Source organism: Mya arenaria, chromosome 9, assembly GCF_026914265.1.
Source record: "Mya arenaria isolate MELC-2E11 chromosome 9, ASM2691426v1".
In the NCBI taxonomy this organism is placed as follows: Eukaryota; Metazoa; Mollusca; class Bivalvia; order Myida; family Myidae; genus Mya; species Mya arenaria.
Window position 1 is genome coordinate 24962856 of NC_069130.1, and position 22821 is coordinate 24985676.

The 22821-nt window shown below is 32.9% G+C and overlaps 1 protein-coding gene across 1 annotated transcript in view; it reads right to left on the reverse strand.

Moving 5' to 3' along the window:
- Window positions 1-4574, reverse strand: part of LOC128245680 (G-protein coupled receptor dmsr-1-like) — a 102677-nt gene extending 98103 nt beyond the window's left edge. Inside the window, exon 1 of the mRNA XM_052963903.1 lies at window positions 4501-4574. The gene's annotated coding sequence lies outside the window, so the exon portion shown is untranslated. The remainder of the gene's footprint in view (window positions 1-4500) is intronic.
- Window positions 4575-22821: the final 18247 nt, after the last annotated feature.

The following is a 22821-nucleotide window of genomic DNA, read 5'->3' on the forward strand; positions in this document are numbered from 1 at the left end:
GATTGCGTTTACCGGGTTGCACAACGGTTAAGTAAAAAACAAAACAAATATCAATGTCTTATGTGTAGGTTTTTGGAAGTCGATAACAAAACATTGACTATATTTGACAGAAAATAGTAACCTCAGAAAAGTTCACCTCTGTATACCACAGTTGTTAATACCAGCAATTCCCTATTCAGCTTGAAAAATGATGTTCGTCATGGAAGTACCTCTTATACTTATGTCGATTTTTGTTGAATTTAACACAAAATAAGAATTCCATAACATCAACGATCTCAGAAAAAAGAGTCAAGTCTGTGGGATGGTATGTACCATATGCGTGCGAAATGCAATCACGCATGTTCAAAGCGATCTACATCTAAATACAGTTAATGAATTATGTGCTGACCAAAATTAAAGCGTTTCGAATGGTCAATGTACTTACTATAATACTATGGTTGCTGATGTATCAAACTTAGTTTCTACATAATCATCAATTAAACCATGACCATAAAACATACCAGTGCTCTTCCGTTTCATACACATTTATTTCAGAGGGGACATTTTTATCCACCGCGACTTTTCTTGCTTAGAAAATACACTTGTATCGCTGATAATTATTTCAATTATGCATTAATTGAATTCGATCAAGGAACACATTGATCAATTATTAGATCTTCCAAAAAACCCTTGGATCCAAACATTTTGATGTTTCTTTCTTGCAATTGTCTTTTACATGGGAATGACAATATCACTAAAAACACATAAATCGTTCTTTTTGGATTAACAATACCTTTTGTCTGGAAGTAACAAACATGCACGTCTGATATTATTGTATACACAAAAAACTAAAACGTAAGACTTTATAAAATAAATTACTCCAAATCTGAAGACAACATTTTAAATAAATGAGAAATGAAAAAGGAAACTAATCTACATCTATTAAACCGTCATAAATCTGGTCTCGTTAAATAGTCTTGCGAACATCTTAAAAATCCTGACGAAAAAAAAAATATATGTCACCATTTAGAGTAATTAAAGGTTACAATAACAATGCCCATAAAAGTGTAGCTTTAAAAAAAAATCGAAACAATAAACGTTTTAACAAGTTGCATTTAAGTAAGAAAGATAATAGTCCACATCACTAAAAACCAGACATAACACGAGACCATTTTAAGTACACTAAACCAAACCCAGGCATTAATTGGATAATTTGATATATATGCAGAAAATATGAAATAATTACCAATTACAAAAGTTATAAAGCGACACAAGCTGAAGTATCTTATTCAAAAATAAACATTTTTTTCTTTTAAAGTCCAAATACTGTTAAGGATGATAATTGTACACAGGACATATCAGAATAATTATTCCGATTTACAAATGTATGACTTTTGGACGTTTAGTGATCTTATATTTTTTTGTATCATTTTTAAGGATTTTTTATGCAGAAACAATAATATTTAAAATAAAACAACAAACAAGCTTCTTGGCCCTGATAGATTTAAGACAGGTCATTTGACGTCCAATTTAAGTAGGAAAATTGAGCATGTATACAATCTTTAATATCTTTATATCTGTTATTCAGTTAACTTATTTTTCATAATATTTTTCCGTAATATTTTAAGCAATTACTGATACTAAAATGATGTGGAGAGAACATCACAATTCAACATTGTCAGTAATAGACATACTTGCATTGCATAACCAGATAATTTGTGAGAAGAGTTCCTTAATGCATTACAGCCAGACTAGACAGCATTCCAAGTACCGGCAAACTACTTTGATTGTAACGTAAATAAGCCCCTAGCATACAACGGCGATCAACAGAAGCGATGCATAGTAACAGAAGCGAGGCAAATTATAAGCTATGAAGCTTCCTTCTTAATTCTGTCGAAATGATTTTGTTTTGTGCATATATCAATTGTTTTTCTTTTATGTATTGTTACCTTAAAAAACATTCATTATTGATTATGCTATAACTTTGAGTATCCATTTAATGCTCTTTTGAAATAAATACTGTTTTAACAAAAGGCGAACGCCAATGATAGGTTGACCAGTACCTGAAAAGGCAAATACGTAATGTTCTGAATACCGAATTAATGTATATTTATCCGGTTACATTTTGTTTAGTAGAGCTTGTCAGAGGGTATGTCAGAGTCATGTGACTGGCCTTAGTAACTGAACCTGAGCCCAAAATGAACGAAACGATAGAGAGAAAATATCATTACAACAAGCCATTTCTTACAGTTTTGATAACAGAAAACAAAACATAAGTATATAATGCAATTTTTACGGTCAATATATTATCTGTAAATGTTTTCACCATCGTATGCCTTAGACAACAGACGTAAACACCAATTTCTCAAGTGCATAGACAAAAGCAAATTGAAAATCAACGGACAACATCATGCATGTGGATTTAACGTAGCTCCTCCTGGTAATTTGTGTTTTCCAAACATAGGAATACGGTACCCCTTCCAAAATACATTAAACAAAACAATAACTCATGCTTCAGCAGGGAACATTGCATCAAATTAGATATCACGATGGGTAATTTAGCTTTCAGATGTGCCTTGTAAAATTATCGAAGCCATCGTCCGTTCGTCATGTAACATTGTTTTATACAACATTGCTCTAATGGTTCTGGATGAAACAGCCTCTTATTATATGTAAAGCCCACGTCGACGACGTTTAATATTCATCACGATGTATGGTCTTTAAATTCTGTTTAATTCACTGATACATTTTTCCTTCTTATACGTTTCTCATTTTGAAACAATCCAGTTTGCTTATTATTAATTAACCGTTCATAATTATTTTTCTCACTAGCAATTTTTACTCGAAATCAAAAAGCCAGGTAAAGTGGGGATTTGTTTTGCATTTACATGTTTTAAACAATCTTGCATCGCATCCTTAATGCATCAGGAAATCTTACCGATGTTGGAATCAAATGACCCAAAGGTCGCAGGTTTTGAAGTGGTGTGATGCCCGCGTGTATTTAAGGCATATACAAATGTTTCTGGTTTCTCGACCTTCCCCGTTTTTAATGCCTTTAATTTTTGTTTTGTTTTCATTTGTTTGATTTTAATCTATTTAAAATTTAAAAAAAATGTATATTTTTTACAATATCAGCGCTGCTGATACTGGATTATAACGAATAATTTAAGTATTTGGTAACAGATAATTATGTTGAAAAAAAAAAAATTCTAAAAAAATATTCCATTTTTTCCGATCTACGTTGCCTATTTATTTTGGGCATGAAACCGGATTAAAACATTCTATTGGTTGGCCTAAATAACACAATATGTTTTAGGGTAAACGCTTGAAGCGCGCATGTTAACACATACTGTGTTAATTATTTCGGTCTTATTTGTAAAGTCTGTAGTCTTGTAAATGCCGTGACAAAGATTAAACACTTCTAAGTAATTATGATACTACACAAGCATTAATTAATGGGAGTTAAAGTTCTGGATAATCAGTCCAACATCATACAATATAATCATGAGTTTATGGTTTCCTTTTAGATAAATAAAACACGCCGCTGATACACTGAAATATCATTTTCGCAATACTAATCATGAGCTTAAGATACAATAATCAGCAGAGAAAATGAAGAATACCCTGAGCAATTGAGTCACGAAAGAAAAACATTTTTTATTATGTTTTCATTACCAGGATTTTTAAGATGTGCCATTTCATTTGCGGGAGTTTGTTTGTTTTGCCTGTAGCGAAATGAAGATAATAGTGCGATGTTACTTGTATGAATGCCATTCATTAGGTTTTGAACAACGAACTTGAGTGAATATACGTTTATGACAATAGACGGAGTACTATGCTGCGTTTGTGAAAAGAGAATTTCTTGCGAAGGAACCATTATTTCTTTAAAAGAAGAAATTCTGAAAAGCAATATATTTCTACAGAATACCAGGAATTTTAATAATACCTAACAAAACGTTTAACTTCTAGAATAAGATGAATTTAATTTTGTTGAACCTAATTACAATTTGTTTTAAAAAACAATAGGATTATACCGAAGTAAAAATCAATATATAAGACAAATCTAATCAATCACCTTAACAGTAATAAGAATGTGATGTTTATAATCTATTAACATTGTCAAACGGCTAAGATGTAAACAGTTCTGACAAAAAAAACTATAATTATTTATTTAAAAAGACACCTCTTTTACAAACAACTTCGGATTTTGGTGGAGTTTTAAAGCTTTTTATCAATCTCACTTTATATGATTTTCTAAAGGAAATTAGTTTAACTAATTCATTGTTATAGTGGTCTTATAAAACAACCATGATCAGCCTAAAAGTTGTTCTGCCATTTCAAACATTCACACACTATCAATATGCAAGTCCTTATTATATTTATATAAGTATATATATCCAACACAAATTATAATGTATTTTCTGTCTATTTTAGACATTTCGACACCAGCTTTGTGTTTAAATACTTGCATTTTTTTATTAGATAATCAAAATGTAAACATATATTAACAAGTAAACTTACCCAGCAGACTCAAATATCCTGAAGGATCAAACATCAAATATCAACCATTGAAAGTTGACAATCATCAGCTCGAATGACAACTAGAATTCAATTCTCAAATGCTATGATATCTCTATGAACAGATACGAGAGCAGTAAGGGAAGCAAGTAATAGCCAACTGTTACGATGGATACCAGTAAGGAGATTATTCAGCTTTCCCATTTGCGCTATGATGTCAAAGGTAGTATTGGAATTCCATCCACTACGGCGCCAGAGCGCGATAACGGGATGCCATTTTTTTAGTAAAATTAATTTAATTATGTTGTCATATGAGGTGACTGTAGACAATTGTTCTGAAGGAAATTGTGTTTAAGGTGAACATAAAACAATCGCCTGCCAATCGATGTTATGAACATTATAGCTTGCTGTAAATTAACTAACGTTTAGTAACTTAATTCCCACCTAACATAATATAAGTTTTAGCTGGGACTACCCATTAGCTAGTAGGGACAAGCTGACCGGGACAAGCACAGCAGCTAATGGGGACATGCGCAGTAATTGTCAACAGTACATAATACCAGTTGCTGGCCAAAATAAGCGAAACAGGCACAGTAGCCAACAGGGGCGAGCTGACAAGCTAACGGGGGCACATGGTGAGCACAAGGCCAACCGCTAGCAGGGACATGTTCAGTAACTGACAGGGACAATGAGGTATTGACAAGCCCAACAGCTATCTTGGACATGCTCAGTAAAAGACAGGGACAATGAGGTATTGACAATCCCAACAGCTATCTTGGACATGCTCAGTAAAAGGAAATTGCTTGTGTGGACAAGGCCAACATATAGCAGGGGCTTGTGCAGTAACTGACAGGGACAAACTGGTGTTGACAAGCCCATAATTAAGCAGAAAAATGTGCAGTAACTGACAGGGACGAGCTGGCATGGACAAGTCTAATAGGTTACAAGACCAGTTGCAAGTCAAAACAAGCAAAAACGATGACAGGAACAAGCTGCTGGGGACAAGCCCAACATCTAGCAGGACCAGTTGCTAATAAAAACAAGCCCAGAAATAAATTTTTACAGGGTCAAGCCCAGTAGAAAGCAAGGACTAGATCATTTGCTAGTAGGGACAATGACACAATGAAAACTAGCTAGGTTCATGTAGCTAGGTATATACCCAATAGCTATCACGGAGAAGATCAGACAACAGTTTGGACAACAACACAATATTGTAGGCTGAAGCCCGGTATCTAGCTTGAATCTACCACGATCATGATTCATAGATACACAATGCAATATGTATATACTTCAACCAAATTTAAATCCGGGATTGCTTTCCAAACTCCTAAATGCAGTAGGGATCTGGTAAATGTTTCACAAACATCGTTCGACAAACGATAAGAGAAAAAATCTGCACGTAAATAGCTTGCTTTTAAAAGTAACGCTGCTACAAATAACAAGGCTTTGCCATTATGTATAGCAATTGTGTGACTTTTACGACCAAATCTTGTCACAGAAAAACGTGCATGTGATCACAAAACACAAAGTGAATTTCTGTCACTCAACCTATGTCATACGAAAGACAAATTTCTATCGCATGTCCCTCTTACAGAAACAAATTTCTCTTGCTGATATATCGGATAATATTTTCAATTATGCCAAGTGTGAAACTCGATCATGAAAACATCAATCAACCACCAGAAAATCAGAAACTTCCCAAAATAATACAAACTTTTGCTGTTCTTCTTGTCAAAGGTCTTTGATACCGGGGGGACGTCACGTTGGCAAAGACATATATTCAAATATGTCTGGGAAATCATAAATTGTTTATTTTATTAAACGGGACATGCTGATTGTCTAATTTACGAATTTGGCTCAAAATTGAAATTAGTAGTACATCTGAGTAAATACCGGGAAACAATAGTAAATACTAGTTGTTTGACCCCCCTCCCCACATATTTAAACACACGTTCTGAGGACAACCCTTGTTGAAAGGAAAAAAGCAAGCAAAAAAAAAAAGCATTAACGCGATATGTTGATTCTTGGATCATTATGATGTGTTTGGAAAACATTTTATCATTACAAACACATTGATAGTCTGAAACACAAATGGGTTCTTAATGATGTGCATGGTATGAGTGCGATTCGAAAATACGTATATATACCAAAACAACTTCAAATTACGGACAATATTATAATGGAAATATGCAAAAGTGTTCCGTCATTTAAAAAAATCTTTTAAGGCAGAACTTACGAATTTCATTTTAATAAGTTGATTATATATACAAATAATGTTCGGAACATATGTTAAAGCATGTTAAATAGTTAATGCTGTCATGTTAACTTTGTAAAATACCTTTATGCATAGTAACCTTATTTTTTTACGTATTTTCAATATACGATACAACATATGCATCAATATTCATAATAAATGTTGCCCTTGTGTACAGTGTACCAGACTTAATTGATAAATTGGCGAGAAAAAACGACGCTCTAGAGAATGATCAGGCAACACGCTGGCTGAGTTACATAGTGATAAGAATTAGTATCAACTGGTTGTAGCACTGCTAATTTCGCAATCAATCAGTTGTAATCAATTCATAATATCCATTTCAAAACTTACCATGGTGAAAATGGCGTTGTATTCATCACGACCTTGACCACGGAAAATAGCGAAAACACTTACTTCCAATGAAATCGGTTTGTATTTGAATATATTATAACACCACGGTAATACGGATGTTGAGTGACATAGTGATAACAATTAGTTACAACTGGCTGTATGACAACTCGTTTAGAAATCAATGCATTGAATTCAATAAAAAACATCAATTTAATCTTGACCATGAATAAAAGCGCAAATTCTAACTACCAATTGAATCGGATTTGCATATTCATATGTATCGTTAATTTGCAAAGACAATCAAACGAGTATTTTCAATGTTATTTGTTTCTTATTTGAAATAGGCAACATCTACTGGAGTGCACAACGGTTAAGTACATTTCTTTTAACTTTAAATATATATTTGTGTAAAGTGCTGGTTTGATTACCATTTTCTGAACGATAATGGACAGATAATAGGAACACAGAAAAGTTCCCGTCTGTTTATCACCATAAATTATAAAAGCTAGGCTCTACATCATCATTACGTATATTGATGTTTCAGCAAATTTGCACTGGATAAGAATCCCATTATATCGTCGATATGAAGAGAACGGGTTTCTATGGAGGGATGATATGTATAATATGCATGCGAATTGCAATTACTTATAGTAATTGTAATTTAATTTAAATACAGTAAATTAATGCTGTGTTATGTCAAATATTAAAGAATTTCACGTGGATAATACAATTACTTTTAAATTGGTTATTGTTCGTCAAAACAATACTACTACACAATCATAAAAAGAAACAAACCCACGAACCAAACCAGTACGTTTCCATCTCACACGCATTATTTATTAAACAGGGATATTTTTATCCCCAGCGACTTTTCGTGCTTAGAAAAATAGACTTGTTTTTATCCCCAGCGACTTTTCGTGCTTAGAAAAATAGACTTGTTTCAATGATAATACTTTCAATTATTCCTACAGTGAACTCGATCAAGGACCACATATATCAACTATCAGAATATCATAAGATAAATCGCTGAACCCAAAAACATTGGTGTTTCTTTCTTTCAATCGTCTTTAACACAGGAAAAACATATCAGTAAGTAGTAGTACTAATAAGTAGTATATTAAGTAACATACGTGCACATCGGATAGTATTGTATACTAACAGAGCTAGACGATCTGAAGAATTAATGAAACTAATAATTCAAATTTTAAGGGAAATATTTTAAAACAGGGGATACAAAAAAGAAATCAACCTAAGTATGTCTATTAAACTGTAATGAAAGAGGGTCTCATTGAAAAGTGCTGTAAACATTTCAAATATCCAGACGACAATAAATTTATACTTCACGATTACAATACACATAAAAGTGTACCTTTATTCTTAAACATCTGAAACCATAACAATTCAGCAAGAAGCATTGAAGTAAATACATAGTAAACTTCACTTAATACCGAAACCACACGAGACCAATCTACATACGTGAGACCAAACCAATGCCTAAATTGGATACATAATATGTATTTGCAGACAAAATTTTATCATTAAAAACAACAAGACACACGTACTGCTGGAGAAACACAAGTGTTTCTTACAGCGTTGTATCTTTTATATGATTAAGTGTAGGTATCAGTTTCGACACAATCTTAAGTATTTTGTTTTAAGATTTTAACAGATTTGCTTTTACAGTCCAAGTTCTGTTTAAAATGTTAATATTATACAAATTAAGATAAAAACATGTTCCTGGTACAACGAAATATAATTGTGAAAATACTAAGCATGAGCAGCTTTCAATAATAATAAGCAGAGAAAATGGAGAAGACTTTCAGTAATTTTGTCACGTCAAGAGAAAATCATTATACTGGTTTCAACCAACAGGATTTGTATGATGTGGCCTTTCATTTTTGGGACTTTGATAGTGTTGCCTTAAACGAAATGAAAACAAGTGTTAAATTTATTGGATAAATGGCATTCGTTAGGTTTTCAACAAGTAACTTGAATAAAAAAGAACGTTTATTACCAAAGGCGGCGTACTTCAGTATGTGTGCGTAAAGAGAATTTTATGCAAAGGAACGATAATTTATCTAAAAGAAGACGGTCTAAATGAAAAATAGTTATGAGAAATTATAAGCACGGAGTTTAAAGAAGACAATTTTAAATAAGACGTATTTCAAAAAGTTGAAATAAATGTACAAATAAAAACAAACAAAACAAATGTTAAGAAGTATAAAAACACAAATAAGGCCATATACAATCAAGCAGCTTAAGTATTTAGAAATTGTTTTTAATATGTTAAAAATGACCAACGCTTACGATCTCAACTGATAGTTCTGCCAAAATGTTATCTTTACTTATTTTCTAAAACATCACTTTTCTAACAAACTCCAAACTTTAGTGAAATTTTGGTGAAATTCAAAACCTCTATATATAAATTAACATTATATGATTTGAAAAGAGGTACTAGTTAACTAAGTTCATTGTTATAGTGGGCTTATTAAACAACTATAACTAGACTTATAGCTGGTTTGTCAATATCGTTTTTAAAAGAAACACACACATATAATCATTTTTCCTTTAATTTGTAAGTAATTATATTCAACACAAATTGTGATGTATTTTGTGGTAATACTTGATATTTCGTTCCAAGATTGATGTTTAAACGTTTTTGAGAGCTCGTTAGTATTGTTATTAAATACAATGAAAATACAAACAAATATATTTCAGAAAACTTACCCAGCAGACACAATATCCAGATGGATCAAACATCAAATGTCAACCATTGAAAGTTGACAATCACCAGCTCGACTGACCTCTATAATTTAATACTTTACTGCTATGATATCTCATTGAACAGCTACGTTAGCAGTAAGGGAAGCAAGTAGTAGCGAACTGTTACGATGACGATACCAGTATGGAGATTATACACAACCTTCCCATTTGCGCTATGATGTTTAAGGCATTATTGGTATTCTATCACCTAAGGAGCCAGAGCGCGGTCAAAGGTTGACACGTTTTTTATAGTATTATGAACTGTGTTCTCAAAAAAAGGTAGTTGTATAAACGAAAGTCTGTTCTAGGTTAACAGAATAATATGCCCTCTGCCATTGAATATTTAAATCAAGAAATAACTAGATCATTGTAATGCAACATATATTATCTAAAATGTACTGTGAGCATTAGATGTATAGATAAATCGTCTAATATTTCAAAAATGGTGAGATGCTAATTAGATGAGGGGCACAAGAAGACGCTAGGCGAACTATAAGCATAAGTATTGTGAAACATTTGTTTACATCAACACGGACATGAAAGCGGTTCAAAGCGACGACAGCAATGCGAAATTAATTGTGCCTGTTACGACCGAAAGCATCACAGATGTACTACAATGTGACTACAAAACACACAACGACGACTGAAATACCAACAATATTGTGACTTTTACAAACAAAAACCCTCCAATATCCGTTCATGTGATCACACAACAAATATTAGTGCAAACAAAAGTGCTACATTTCAGACCGAAAACATCACAGATATTCGTACAACTGACCACAAAACACACACATACGCCTACAATGCAAACAAGATTGTGACCTTTACGACCATAAATATCCAAAATATTCGTATTTCTGAACAATAAACGTACAATGACGACTGCAATGCAAACAATCGTGTGACCTTTAAGACCAGAAACATCCTGCTATTCGTATAACAGTCCACAAAACGCACAATGACGATTGCAATGCTAACATTAGTGTGGCTTAAAGGACCAAAAATACTGCAGATAGCCGTACGTGTGTCCACAAATCACACACCAATGACGGCAATGCAGATATACGTACATGCGTCCACAAAAAACAAGGACGACTCCGTCTATCATCTTTGGCATACGGCATACTATTTTCCATCCCATGCCCTTTCTCTTGCGAACAGAAAACAATCTTTCTTGGTGATATATCGGATAATATTTTCAATTATGCCAAGAGTGAAACTCGATCAAGGAACACATCAATCAACTATCAGAAAATCAGAAACCCCCAAAGAATACAAACCTTTTGTGTTTTTTCCTGTCAAAGTCTTTGATAGAGGAAGAGACCTCATTGGCAAATATTTACATTTCAATATGTTTGGAGAATCATCAATCGTTCCTTTTGTTAATGGGCACACGCTAATTGACTGATGTACGAGTTCAGTTCAAACGAAATTAAAATAATGAGTGCATCTAAATATATTCTAGGAAACCTGAAAATTACTTATTGTATGACCACCAATATTGAAACATACATTCTAAGGACAACAATTGTTCAAGGGGAAAAACAAACGAGACAAGAAACGCATCAACGCGTTATTCTAACGTTGAGTCATAATGATGCGTTCGGAAGAAAATAAACATTGTTTTTGTAAAAGAAACATATTGAGGGTCTGATACACGAATTTGGTCTTGAGAATGTTTTGGATATTATTGCATATCAAAATTTGAGTATGTAGTAAAACAACTAAAAATTATGTGTTTGTTTTAAGTGCAATCAAACATTTGTAGTGTTCCGTAGTGAATCGTTTAAAAAACGTAATCGATTAACAAAAACCTTTTAAAGTCTACCTTACGAATTTATTTCGTTATCTATACCATGTATAATGTTTGGCAGACCGGCTCACGCACGTTGAATATTCAATGCTTCCACTTTGTAAAATACCCTCGTGTACAGTAACCTTATTTATTCATTTTCTGTAAGTTAATTATGTAATTTTGATATACTAGATAACACATGCATCAATTTCCCACTATACCATACTCCTGTGTACAGTGTACCAGACTGGATTGATAAAAAGGCGAGAACAAACGACGCTCTAGAGAACACTACGGCAACACGATGGCTTAGTGACCTAGTGATAACATTTAGTTACAACTGGCTGTAGGACAACTTATTACGAACTCAATGCATTGTATTCAACACAAAACAACCATTTGTCCTTGGCTTAAAACATAGAGAAAGTCCTTACTACCAATTACATCGGTTTGCATTTGCATATTAACTAATCGTTGATTTGCAAAGACAATGTTACGCGCATTGTCAATGGCCTTGGTTTCGGATATACCATAGGCTGACTTCTACCCGACTGCACAATGGTTAAGTACATTTCTTAAACATTTAAAAATATTATGGTCAAATGTGTTTGTTTGTGAACGTCGATTACAGTATTTTGAACAAAAATGGATAACAAATATGAACCACAGACAAGTTCCCGTCTGCATAACGCCGTTGGTTAAGAAATCAATTCCCTATCCTGCTTGAAAAATGGTGTTCATCATGGAAATACTTCGTATACTTCTGTCGATTTTTATTGAATTTTACACTGGATAAGAATATCATTTCATCAACGATATAAGAAGAAAGAATGAAGTCGAAGGGATGGTAGGTGTCATATGCGTGAAAATTGCAATTGCTTATATTAATAATGATCTACATCTACAGTTAATGAATATGTGTAACGTCCAAAATGTCAGCGTTTTAAATGGACAATACATACGCTTACACTATGGTTGCTGATTTGTTAAAGCTTTGGTTCTACTTAATCATCAATAGAAACATGACATCAAAACATATCAGTACGTTTAAGTCTCACACATATTTTTTATCAGAAGGGATGATTTTATTCCATGAGGCTTTACTTGCTTAGACAATACACTTGTTTCGCTGATAAGATTTTTAATTATGGCTAAAGTGAATTCGATCAAGGATCCCTTTTTCAAATATCAGAAGATCATAAGATAAACAACTGACCCATTACTTGTTGTTTCTTTCTTTCAAACGTCTGTACAACAGGGAAAGACGTATCGCAAAAGATAACTATATATATTTTTTTTCAAATATTCAAGAGTTATATTTACAGTACTTTTGTTTATTTTAATTTCTAACCTTATTTGTACCGCGTTTATAATCCAATACATAGAATTTCACTTAGAAAATCAATAAAGAACGCACATAGATTTAACGTAGAAATGGGTAGTAATAAGAGATGTCCTTTGAATTAAAGACTGTGCCCTAAATGTAATGTACTTGAAGACGAGTTTCATTTTTTTTTAGAATGCCAGATGTATATTGAGCTAAGAATAATTACATACCTAGATATTACTTTCGATGACCCTCTATTTTAACAGCTAAAGAATGTTTCAGTCAGAATACATAACGTATACATCATTGTGTACAAGGCTTTTGAATTAAGAAATAGAAATGTTCATTTGTTTAAGAAATTATAATTAACTTACCTGTCATGTTTACAAATTGCATATCTTAATATTGTGTAGGTTTCACCGATATGCATATTAAAAGTATTTGAATTATATTATAAGCTGATATCGTTTGTGAATAACATATATTAAATGTGTATTAATAATATTACGTACATATACATACATAATACATATTATTGATTATCTAATTTTGATATCAACTGCTTTAATGCTTTATCTTTTTCTTTTTCAGGCATCCATGCATTTTATAACCTTATTTAATTTATCAATCATGAAGGGACATTGTTTACTTCTATCATTGTATATATTGTGAGAACTGAATAAAACGATATATACACTAGAGTTCTGTTCTGCTCTGTTCTATCTCTTAAATCATAAATCATAAATCGTTCTTTTTTAATAAACGAGACCACTGATTTGTAAGTGGCGTACGTGTAAATCGGATATTATTGTATAAACACAAAGACAGACGACCTTAAAAAATCATAAAATAAGCAATTGACATTTAAGGATGAAATTGTTCAATAAGGGAGAAACAAACATGGTTACAAACCAACATCTATCAAACCAGCATAAATTTAGTCTCGTCTGATAGCGTTGGGAATATATAAAACATCCAGACGAAATAAAATCTAACGTCATAATTTAGACTCATCAAAAGGTTACAATAAAATACATAAACAAGTGTAGCTTCATTCAGAAACCATAAACAATTTAGCAAGTTGTTTTTAAGAAATATTTTATAGAAAACATCACTAAAACAGATACCACATGAGACCCATTTAAGAATGGAAAACCAAACCCCGGCCTTAACTGGATAACATAATGTTTTGCAGACAAAATTAAGTCATAAATAACATCAAGACACACGTACTGCTTGAAAAACAAAAGTGTTTCTTGCAAAGATTGTATCTAAAATAGTATTAATACTAGGCCCCAGTTTCTTGAAAGTTTTAAATCGTAACAAGAATAAGAATTTTATTTCGAGATAGAACATAAAATTAAATTCAACTTTAAAAGTCCAAATTCTGTTGAGACTGTAAATATCACAACAGTTTTTTGGTCTTGAAATATTTCAAAACAGGCCATTTGACATCCAATCTAAGTAGAAATAATACGCATATACCCACACTATAATAACTTCTATGTATATGATTTCGTAAATGTCGTGTGTTTGCATATATGTTTTCGGCAAGCAATAACCGTTCAGCTGATCTTAAAATGAAAAGTAAAAAATCTGCATTACAATTATACATTGCCAGCAGTGGGTTATAATAAACCCCCCTGAGAAGGGTTCCTTAATGCATAACCGCGGCGAACGCATGTGAAAGATTGACACTAATTCATGTAGCGGTGTCCAAACTATAGTGTGACGTTAAAGCGCCAATATAGTAGAACGGCGTAAGGAAATAGCCCAGTTTAGGAATTTCTGCCAAGGCAAAAACATTTTTCGATTATAAATAACATATAATATATAATAGTTGACCCATCAAACATTGCCAGCGCACGCTAGAATCATGTAGCAGGCCAAAGCAGAATACACTTAACTCAAAACGAACGATAAAGGGAAATAAACACTACAATATGCAACTTGTTCAGTGTTACAAGTGTATCGTTGCAAATAAATTCCGCACATTTAATGGAGTACAATAAACACCGTATGCCTTTAGGAGAACACTATCTGAATAACAGGCGTACTCACCATATCCTTAAATGCTCTAAATAAAATAATTACAACATCTATAGTCAACACTGTAGTAACATAATGGTCTTATTATCGTTATTTTTATGACATAATTAGCTTTTGATTATAAGGAAATTTGTCTTTTTACTGAATATTTAGTATTTATTGTAGGGCATATTTGATTGTTAATAAATGCGTAAGTGATTTACAGCCGACTTGGTACAAATGCACAGTAATGCATAAATTGTCATTTTAATTACAAAAAAGTGTGTGCTTTTGGTTGTTAAGCTGTCACATTTGCCTCGTATTCTTGGTATTTAAGTTGGATCATTTTCTCTTTGAAGTAAAGATTCCGGTCGAAATCCGGGTTGAGTCCGGTTTGGACTTGAGATAGGTTTTGGGATTGAGTTAGGCAATGTTATATTGTACCAAGAATTATATTATTATACTAAGAAAGAACATCTTAATTAAAGAGATAACATTGATGGTCTAATGAGTAAGAGTTCCAAAAAGTTCTGGAAGATTATGTGGCTGTTGCGCTCAACTATGTTGCAAGAATGAACGCAGTTCATTCCTGAATGTGTGTTTTAATCTAGGAAAACGGCTGTCCTTCCTATGATGCACTAAACAAGCATTGAGTTATGCTTTAACGGGGAGCTTTGCATCAAATAAAATTGCATGTTGGGAATTTACAAACTCCACGCAGTGTTACTTCCCTTACAGTAAAGTAATCATTGCAGTCCTGCAAATCACGTAAGTTCGTAATTGTATGACACCGCACTCTTTGACGATGATTTCAAATCGGATATCTTGCGTATATGGTCCGTTACGAGTGTCATGAAAGCTCATACTTTGTAGGACAGATAACGAATTATGTGCAACCATAACCGTTTCTATGCGGAATTAATACCAATATAGCTTAAATTGTAGAATGCGGAAAAAGGGTAGTACCCCGTATTAAGGTATTTAATGACCCAGAGCTGCGAAAGAGGTAAAGCTAGCCGAGAAAGATAAATCCACATTTCATCGGGCTGTGATGAACTTGAGCATTACAATTGTTTCAAAAAATGTTATGGTTGTGTTTAATTAAAGCAAAAAATAGGTTTCAAATGCCCACTATGTAAAGGTTGTATGTATTTATAAGCAAATAACAATATGACATTCTTAAGCATTTTATTCAAAAAGGCAGAAATGTACTCATGCTGGTCTACAAAAAGGCAGAGTACTAAAAGTAAGATGGACAGGGGACAGTACCCTGCCACAACTCTTCAGGTTCGGGACGTTATGTTATATTTGATCCTGCAGTTTTTGTAAGTTTGTCATGTTTTCTGTGCAAAAGGTGTTTCTGTTTATTCGCTCGGGGCCATTACATGTATTGTGTTGTCTCTTGAAAATAGAACACAGCGTACGTCGGTACTAGTTGCATATATTGTTTGTTTTAATCAAACATGCGCATGCGCTAGATGGACCTCCGATCCAGAATATATGTGTACAAAGCAATACTCAGTATCATATAATATATATAACTAATCAAATTATTTTCTATAAGTTGATTATATAATATCCATATACTAGGCTGCGTATACTGAATTTGACGCGATGTAATTTTGTTTTGTATTGCCCTTCTGAACAATGTACCAGACGGTTTGATAAAAAAGCAAAAACTAACGACGCACAAGAGAACGATAAACACAGAATACAGGAGACAGGACGGAATAATAATGTCAAAAAGGCATAACGGACTATAGTTATGTTTATTGCGTAATAAATGAGTTGTATCATTTCAAGAACAGCCATTTTGAAATTATATATGACGTACACTGAGTTGTATGCATCGTGATACTGACCTTAGGAAAAAGCTAAAAACCAAATAAATCGTCAAATCACTAGGACATTCAATATGAATGACATTATTATTTCAGTGGAAAAGTATTTAGAGTAATATATGATGATCGAGGAAAACAAAACATTATCTTAAGTTATTTTAAAACTATTGATATCACGTGAACACTTGTTGTTGTGTGCCAATGCCTTCATGCAAATGGTGAAGTCAGTAGGACACAGCGGTATTTTCATTTCAATATGGCTAATTTACCGTTGTATAGCTTCATTAGTGTTCCGATCGATTCCAACATTTTGCAATCAGGCGTTTGCAATGGAATAGTCTTATTATGTAATACATGTTTGTGGTTGACATGAATGAGATTATTTTTTTAATAATGGGTGGAGTGAGCGTAGCTTCTTAATTATTAAAATTTCACTTCAGCTCATCTAAGCTCATTGGTTAGCACAAAATCTGACACAGGGAGTTTGTATCGGATAATTGGCAGTATGGGGACATTTAAACAACCGCGAAGTTGAAATTCTTAATGATTAAGTCTGGTACCTGATTACAATTTCATTGGCTGAAGATGTAGGTTGTATTCTAAAACAGACTAAGCATAGATTTGATTTTTCGCTAAAACTTAGTATTCAAAGTATTTTGTAATTGTCTTAGTGTGGTTTGAATTTGCTTTGATTATTGGGTGCATGGACATATATTGGCGCGTCGTTTGTCACTAAAACATAGTGAATACAACATTATAATAGTATACCTCTGTGTATTACCTACGTTTGATAGTTTAGAGACACACTATACTTTTGTCTGCAATATATATAGGCTGTACCATGAAATGCAATATTTTACAGAAGCTGATATTGTTAGAATTTGTAATGGTGCTTCCAATTTGTTTTAGTTCATGAACAAGATTAATTTGCGTTGCATTGTTGGGTGCATGGGCATATATTTGTGCGTCATTTGTCACTCAGCCATGCTGAATACAACCTTAAAATAGATTATACGTATACGTTTAAGAGTTTGAAGGCAAACTATACATTTGCCTGCAATTTATATAGGCTGTACATCAAATGAAATATTTTTCAGAAGCCGATATTGGTAGAACTGAACAATGATTATGTTCCTTACATAAGCCATGTTAACTTGGGTTGTTGCACCAGTTTAAGACTGTTTTTTTATATGAACGAGACATGGAACATGACCTTATGTCATTTTAGTATGTCTAGCGAAGGCGCCATAAATTCTCAGAAAGAAATACTGCTAGTCTACATGCCAGAATACTGGTTATAGAAGACAGTAAATTTCGACAACTAATGACAAAATCCGAGCCAAAGCAACAACACATATTGGACGTCCTACATTTGGTGCTATTTGAGCACTGAAATTTCGCAATTGTAATACATAAGGCAACTTGCATTTCGCAACATAAATGTATAATTAACCTTAGAATACAAACAACATTTTAGCCAATGAAATTGCAGATAGGTGTTAATTACGTGCTAGACTAAATCATTGTAACATGAGCTTTCGCAGGTATGTTTAAAGGTCCGCCTACTGACAGTCATCCGATACACACCACCCGTATCAGCTTTTACGTTGACAATTTATCAGCAAATGAGGATGTATTCTCACTCAGCTGGATTAATAATTTTAATGATTTAGAATAAACTTCAAACCACCTGCTTTTTACATAAACATTTAAATGTATCTGTCAGTCTACACTCAAAACCCATGACAAGAAGAGACACATCTCATTGTCATTTCGGCCAATGCCTTTTGACTCTCATCAGGACTTACGTTTGAATGTTTGTCTAATGGGAATGTCCTTATATATGATCTTGTATTAGCATAGTTATATTTTCGTATTGTAAGTCTTTTCATCGAATTATTATAACACTTTACATAAAATGCTGACTTAATTTTAAATATGAGGCCATGAACTCTACAACTACAGTTTCATCTCATTATGCCAATACGTCATATGCTTCGCTCTTTCGTATTTTAAATATGAATCATTTCTTCTTGCTGCAGTTTCTATCGTTTTGGTTGAGTACATATTCCATAAAATTTTAAGTATCTTCCATGGCCGAGAGTGAACGATACGTTCATTCCGACCCTGAGAGGCTATGGTGGATGCTTTTTTCCCCACCTCAGTTAAACAAAATTAAGTGAAAGTCTATTTTTTGATGGAACTCTTTTGTGCTTAGTAAAAATAATTGCGTTTGGATATGCGATAATTCGTGGTTGTCATGGATATGCGCGCAGTGATTTAGATTTTGTTAATAGTCAATCGGTCTTTAAATAGTTGTAAGGAGAGTCAAACATAATCAATAAACGTTCTAAATAATGCCACAAGACAAGGTTTCCTTTATGTTACAGACGTTAATCTTCAACAAGGGAGGTAATTACAATGTGGTGATCATTAATAAGGAGTTCAATACTGGCATTCTTTCTTCGCCCGTGGGCAAAATAAGAATTTCTAGCAATGTTAAATTATTGGATATACTTATCTGAGAAGGGCGAAAATAATATATTTCTGTCTAATGTGTTAGTTTTGTTAAAGTCGACAATAAGATCCGGAAATAGAAAGGACACAGGAATGGACACGCAGAACTGTTCCGGTCAGTTCTAGGTTTAATAAGAAAAGCAATATCGTTCTACTTGTTCGTTCTGCTTCTGAAGAAAGGAGTTCATCACGGGGATAAACCGGATAATATTTTCAATTATGGCGAGTCTGGACCAGGATCAACGAACACATCAATCAAATAGCAGAATAATTTGGGGCTAGGTTGTAAAAGCTGCCCTCACGCAGATGTACCGTCTTTACAACTTTTTATTTTGGTCTTGGAAAGAGCAATCCTTTGCCTAAATATCGGCAAACCAATGATATAAAACTGCTGACTAAAAATCATATCGAAGAATTTTATATTTCTGTTCGATCATTAATGTGTTATGGTCTAAACCGTTTTACTAACGGTTTAAGACAAATGCATTAAACAATTAATTTGTGAACTGTGCGAATTATTATTTTTGACATCAGTCTTATGAAACTGGTTTCCATGGACTTTCTGAAAAATAGGCTCGATCCAAGACAAAAAATGAAAAATGTTCAATCAGTGAGAGTGCAGCTTTAAGGTTCGGTTAGTGAAATTGTGTATGTACAACAACGGCAACAACAATAAATAACAGGCTTATAATGGCCTCTTGAAATATATCATAATCTATCGGAACATCTTAAAATATTACAAGTTTAAAATCCTCTGTTCAAATTAAGGAACTCATCACATGATTTACATAATGATTAACGTCGACACATACGTATTCCACATATGCAATGTGACTGAAAGTGAATACCCCTTTGTTCTGGTTAATTCATACTTAAATGTCTAAATATGCAAATATATTAAAACACGAGGCCAATAAAGCAGCAATTTGTAAATCTATTATCTGAAAACTGAAAAAAATGTTAATTTCCAAATTATTATGTATATTAAAATTAATGAAGAAGATAGCGATTGTAATGTATATACGTACACACACCAAATGATTATACGACTGTGTCGCATCAAAACGTTTATTCTTGAAAGTACATACTAACAACCTTTAACTATAAATACGGCTATTCCGGATCCACATTGCGGCTGGTATTTACGCAGCATTTTTGATTAAATTTTCGATAGTAAGACTTCTCTCAATAACAAACATTTCGTACAAAACGGTAACCCTATCATTCCAATTTTTCCATGTATCTTTTAAATGTCAAGAATGAAGACATTTCAAATTAAGAAAATCACAGGCTTTACCTACTTCTCTGAATGGATCAACTTTGCCTGTATTAAATGTATTTGCATTAGATTTCGACGTCAGGTTCATTTAGTATCATATTTAATTAACGTTATTATCCGATTTGGAACGTTATGTAGTTAGTTCAATTCGCGCATTTATTCTCCTTCTATTCCAGGAGCCTTACACTGTTTTTATTTATATAAGTTTTTGTGGCTTTATGAGGTTTCCGTTTTGTGTAATATAATTTAATAATAAATACTACTAGATTGAAATACTCAAATAACTGTAATTTAACGTAGCTAAGCATACTGTCGTCAAAGGCGCTAAATATGTGTGTTGGTTGTTGCATTTCTTTATTTTATAAATTATCCTGTTTTACTTTTTTGATAAAAAATAAAAAAAGTATATGATTAAGGTACAGATAAAAAAAATATTAGCGAGATATTTTTACGTGTTGGGAATCTGTGCCTGTGTAGCTTTTCGAAGAAAACATTTATGAAGGTTATCATTTTCTATCCATTCGTCAATCATATGCTTTTTTTTGGATTTAATAATTTAAGTCAAATGATTTATTTTCATTAACCTATATTGTGCGTCTTTAAATCATATTAGGTGTATTCCCATCTGCCTAATATCGCATTCTCATCAAATGGCAATGGTTAGGGGAATTTCACTAAATTAAAGACATTCAATAACAGTTCAGATGGCATTTAATGAGAAATTGTCTAATATCTTTTAGCCAAGAAACGATACACTGTAGAAAGTACATGACAAAGGGAATGGATACACTGTCTAAAAATATGTTATAGTTTTAAAAAACTATACAACATTAATACGTGCTTTTGCAATACATTCCATTCAAACACAGTTGAATATATATTCTTCTTTCTCGCAGCGAGAGTCAGTAAGGGTCTTATTTTCTTATCTTATTTTTCGTGCGTTCATACAGTATGAACGGTTGGTCACGATTTTCAAAATTCAAAATTCGCTCAAGCGCTTCTTCGAAAATTTGCAAAATGGCGGCCCCGCGTTCATTTTGCATTGCAAAATCGCGATCGAGCGTTCATATTTCATGAACGCACACAACATGAATCCTTTTTATTTACATTGCTCTTTTTTATTTTATTTATTTGTGATGATAATGATTTTAGTTGAACAATTCTCGCGTTTGATTAGTCATTAATTGAGATATTTAATAAGTGTTTTATATATGAATGCACATGTCTTTCTTACGAAATTACTTTTACAGAAGTCAGGTAAGGTCGACCGGTTCTTGCAAAATGAACGACAACTTTATCATTAAGAAAATCAAGTACGAATGTTAATATTGTTTTATAAATTAATTGTATTGTCGTAAAAATATTGGTCCTTTCACACAATGGTAGACAGTAAAACTAAATATCTGAATATAGAAGGCGACAAAAGCACAATATCAAAGATATAACATTGATCGCTTGTTATTCTACTGCTTCCAAGCATCACGCTCAGGAACGCGTACATATGTTTTTCGTCATCAAGGATTGAAGATTTGAGACTTGAATTTATAAAATTATTTGGAAATGTAAACACATCCTTTCATGCATTACAGGAAGCATAGTTTTTATAATATTGTATAACATGTTTGTTATTACTATAATGCAAAATCATTCATGTTTTCTTCCATGTTCCGTGTTTATAATGATGAGCTTTTACAATGTTTAAAATTCGAATAGGTGATAATTAACAAATCCAAGTTGCACTGCTTGCTACTTTATGAGGCACAATATTTTGCAAAAACGAACACGAGACATTTGCATATGCATTACCCATTGACGCAGACGACAACACAAAAAAACCACACGCATTATCTATAATTCTTACAGCTCTGTATATGCTTTCGGAAAACAATTATATTTTTCTCATGCATGCACGCTACTGCATTTTCCTGCCTGAAGAATGATGCTCGTCCCGATAATATATCGGATTATATTACCAATTATGGCAATCATAGAAAATATTGCACGCGAAGAACAGACAAATCAGCCCAGCAACAGAACAACTTGGGTGCCTGATTGTTAAGTCTGTGTAATGGCAAATTCTTCAAGCGTAAAACTATTCGTTTATGATTATTTTGTTTTGTGCATACTTAACATTTCATGAAAGTTATTTCTTTGATTTGGCGCAAT